The following is a 4,825-nucleotide window of genomic DNA, read 5'->3' on the forward strand; positions in this document are numbered from 1 at the left end:
ATTACGTATTGACCATCTGGGCAAATGCAATAAATAGCAGAGACTGAAGTTTAACCTGTATGACCAAAAGTTTTTTTTTTTTTTTCCTTAATTTGAAATATTAGGCTTTAATTCCAACACTTCGTAAAATAATCAATATTAGGCTTAATAGGCAATAATTTAGGAAAGTGGGACATAATAGGAAAAGAAATAATTCAAAAGTGAAGTATTCAATATATTTTATATTTCTTGACTAACAAGAACAGTACGGTGATCCATAGCTTACTCTTGAAAAAGTGTTATACTACCATTCTAACTGCCAAACGTCATATTACTCCAAAATGACATTCATACCCAAGTATAGGATACGTGGATCGAGATGCGTATTTAGATTACTTTTAAAAGTTAAAATAGGTCACACAAGTTTAAAATTCTGCACAAGGAATGTCACTGCCACATTTTTCCAGCATCTGCGCCAAGGATAGATTCCTGTGAAGTACATTGGACATTAGCTACTTAACTCATTACATGCTTCTCCTGGCTGGAAAGAAAAAAACTTTCGTTCAGTTAACATACGCGCCGCTCAGAAATCTGAATTCGGTTTCCTAAACTCTCAAACTGTAGTTGTATCTTGTCCGTATCTTTTAGTAATCCTAACTTGAAATGGTAAAAATACGAAATAAATTTATACTGGTATTAAATAAACTACTTCCATACGATTCGTAAAGGTTTCTTTCATACCCAGCAATTATACAAATGTTTAGGGCCTTAACGTAAACAAAATTATAAAAGTGACTGGGTCCCACAAAAAATGTAACGTCAAGTGCCCAGGTCTAGAAAAAATAAGAGTGCTTAAACAACAGTCAACAGTTGCGCTTTCCACTGCTGGCAATTTCAACGCCAACAAATGAAGTTAATAGACATACGCACAAATGCCGAAATCTCTAGATAAACAGAAACAAGTGAAGTCGCCCGATATTCAGAACAAATGCTAATAATTTAAGTCACCAGAGAGAGCAAACAAGTGAAGTAATCATTCATACGAGACAAATGCTAAGTGAAGTCACTAGATATATCGAACAAATGGTAACGAGTGAAGTCAACCAGAAATACCGAACAAATGGTATAACAAGTGAAGTCCCGGTGACCTGACTAATGTTAACAGTGACCAAGGGAAAGCGCAGTATAACTGTAGTAGCCTTTAATTACTCAGGGAAGGTCCATTAAATGTGACAATTCCTTATGATAGAACTGTTCTCTCATAAAACAGAGGCACTTCATGGTGTAACATAGGTTTGTTCATTGTATGGATCAGACATTGAGGGATTGTTTGTTCATTGAATATGGCTTAGACTCCATTTAATAAAAACTTAAATTGTGACAAATTAACTCGATCTTTAATAGATATTAATGTCAAATATAAAGTGAGAAAAACTTAAAACTCAATCTATAAAAAATTTATTTAAAGTACTAATTAAAAATTTAAAAAGTCTAAAGGACATATTCTTGGCAAAACTAAAATATTAATTGCTACTGTACTTTAAACTAAGTTCTAAAGGCCTAATTTTCAAATTTACAAGGGCCAAAAAATTTAACATAAGTGTAGATAAATAAAGTTAAGTTCATAAAATTCCAGTTAAAACTAAACTTACAAGCCAAAATTTTTTAACACAAAATAGGAAGTTTAATTAAATTATCTTAATTAAAACGTAGGTCTTGTGCACAATACCTTTGAGAAAAATATCTCCCACGAACATGCCCGCAGGTCTTAAGACCTACGGGACAGGACGTGGGAGGGACCTCCACCCCTACAGGAGCACCGCCCCTGTAGGGGTGGAGGTAAATTAAAATGAAAAGACATTTGATACAATTGAAAATAGATAATTTAATTTTGATAAAGTATATAAAAAATAACACAGGTTAACAATGAAAGTTTTAAAAAAAACTTTATGCGGTAAAAAAAAAAAGGAAAGTTGAAACGAAAAATGCTGAAAAATATTTGAAAAACTTATTTCTTAATGAACATTAAAAAAGTATTTAAAAGTTAAAATCGGAGGTTGAAAAACAATTGACAAAGTTAAAAATTAAAGAATAAAATAAATTGACAAAAGTAAAAAAAGTGAAGGTTAAAAAATATGGTGATTAAAAAAACTTTAAACTTCAGATCTTACCTGTGTTATTATACCAAGTTTGAATTGAACAGAATAAGAAAAAAGGAGAATAGTGCATTTCCTAATCAAATGGGTGATTTGAGAAAAGCCAACCTAGGGTTCAAGATCTTGAAATCACTATCATCTGAAAGCACATACAAATATTCAATATGGTAGTTCTGTTTACCCAGAGTGATAAACTTATTGTTAAGATTAAATTAGATATGTCATTAAGACATTTAGTGTGTTTTGAAAAGCTAAACTAAGACAATAGTACCTTAACACTGAATCAGTCGTTAGCAGATTTCAAAGGACAGCACAGACTGGATACTAACCTTATTAGAACTGAAGTATTCTCCAGTGATGAGAGAAATAAAATCCATGACTGACGAAACCACCACTGTACTTCGAAAAATGTCTTCCGTTGCACTTGTAAGGACCTGAAAACCTTTAAAATTTTAGTATAGAACTAAATTATCCCAGAGATGTTAAGACTCGAGATCGCTTTTTTAGGAAGCGTAGTGAATAAAAGTGACAATACAATAAAAAAAAAAAAAAACTTCCCTGAGCAGTATTAACTAAAATTAATATTTGAACGTACAATGACCGTTCATCTTACTCCTTTCAGGATTAGTTAGGGTGATTCTAGGCAATAACTCCGCACGGACTGCAAGGAACGGTCCCGCGAATACGACAGCCACTAAGGATCGGGATATCAAATTTATTTCGTCGTGTTTAATACTAGACCTGTGGCGGCCCCCAAAAACATCTGTAAAGTCATAATAAGCAACCAATATACTGTAGGAAACTAATTTTCAAACAAAGACCAGACCCAGAGTTATTACATAGATCTACCCTAGTTATGTTATAACGCTTAACAATAAGGCAAGGCTTCAGGAAATGTTGTCTGTAACATACCGCTATGAGAGCAGATACAGTAAAACATTAAAACTAAGAACTTTTAAATAGCAAAATTAATAAGCCATAACAAAAACAGGATAATTGTAGCTAAATAAAGACTTCCAAGAAAAACTTTAAAAAGGTACCTACTGCCCCAATGTGTCATTAACATCAGAGAGCAAGTGAAATCAGTGCACGACTTGCAACACACTTTAAAAGTTAAAAACCCAAATTAAACCAATACAGTTTTCAAACTAAAACAAAACTGAAACTTAACGTCTGGAAAGTCTCCAGGTTCCCATTTATTCCAAGTCGGCACTCCTGAAGGTTAGACTGGTTTACCTCATCGTAGAACACTCTCAACTCCTTCACAACCGTATAGTGCAGCAGCCCAGACCATTGGGATACAACGAACGAGATACCGACTGTAACCCCTACCAGTAGCCTATTGAACCAAACACGCCGAAGTTCCAAACTTCCAACGTGAAAGAACGAAATAACACACTATACATCACCAACAACCCGAGCAATATGTAGCAGGTCTACATTTCCTACTTGCTTAGTGCTTACACCGAACGAAATCAGTGTTTGTTGACGTCATCGCCAAGGATTAATAAGGCCAGGATTTTCACACATGGACGATAAACACCTGTGACAAAGACTTTGTTTTGGTTCAGAGAGAACGGAAAGGAATCGGCTAAGGAGTATTTTATGCTGAATCCTATAAATTCACCGTTGTTTTGCTACATTTATAAATTATATGTAAAAAAAATTTATTTTCAGTTCATCTGGTGAATCGAGAATAAAAAATCTCCATTTATTAAATAAATAAATTACCAGAATGGAAGAACTGTTCTTTAAATCTAATATTCTTCCGTTGTAGTACCTTCTACTGTCATTTGTTCTTTCTTAATTATTGTTTTTATCGTCTTTGTTCATAGTCCTTCTATCACCAGGTGATATTTTGAGTTACTTTTCATCGTAGAACGTGTCAAGACATTGAAGGAAATAATATTTAGCATGCCTCTAGCTGACAGTATTCATTAGAACTAAATGCAAACATTTGTGAAAAAAAGACTCAAGATTTATTTTAGATATTTACGTGATACGGAGATACGAGATAGACAGGCAGACAGAGAGCCAAAATTAACAATAATCTATGGTTTTAACTCGTTTGTAATTTTTTCTTGGAACATTGATGCGCTGTGTTCATGACGAACTCATTCAATCGTTCTTATTTTGTTGATCAACTGACTCTCAGTTCGTGCCCTGGTTAAAATCGATTTTATTTGTCTTCGATACCTCGAGTGTTTAATAATCGCCGTCCAAATGGTTTGTGGGAAATGGGAGTAACGCTTGATTATAATGGACGAAAACAAACCTATTCCTTGAAAGTCAGGCTAAATGATTCAGAGATGTGAATGGATTAAGGTACTGACTAGACTGGTTGACCATCTTTTTCATTCACTTGGACACCGTCTGTGGAAATGTGAATCCTGCACCATGATGAAAGAAAGAAGGAAACTACCCTTTAAAATCTCACAGGGTCTATGACCAAAATAATATATGAAGAAAAAGTACAAGAAAAAAAAATACGACAGAGTTTAAGGGGATCTACGTTAGAAGTAAAAGTTGGAATATTTAGTAACTGTGATCCCTACTCAAGGTCACATAGGTAAGAGCTTTCCTATACATGAAGTCAAAACCAGACAGGTAAGTCGGACTCAGTGAGTTGCTCAGAGAAGTTCATGTATCTAAAAAGGAGCAAACTCATCAATCCAGGTACAAACTTGTGA

The 4,825-nt window shown here is 34.1% G+C and overlaps 1 long non-coding RNA gene across 1 annotated transcript; it reads right to left on the bottom strand.

Moving 5' to 3' along the window:
• Positions 1-201: 201 nt before the first annotated feature.
• On the bottom strand, positions 202-3,576 carry LOC135207157 (uncharacterized). Its single transcript, XR_010312901.1, has 4 exons — positions 3,372-3,576; positions 2,465-2,569; positions 2,151-2,274; positions 202-468 (listed from the first exon to the last, which is right to left on the bottom strand). It is a non-coding gene; the product is annotated as an uncharacterized LOC135207157 (long non-coding RNA).
• Positions 3,577-4,825: the final 1,249 nt, after the last annotated feature.

The sequence above is a fragment of the Macrobrachium nipponense genome, chromosome 32, assembly GCF_015104395.2.
Source record: "Macrobrachium nipponense isolate FS-2020 chromosome 32, ASM1510439v2, whole genome shotgun sequence".
Classification (NCBI taxonomy): Eukaryota; Metazoa; Arthropoda; class Malacostraca; order Decapoda; family Palaemonidae; genus Macrobrachium; species Macrobrachium nipponense.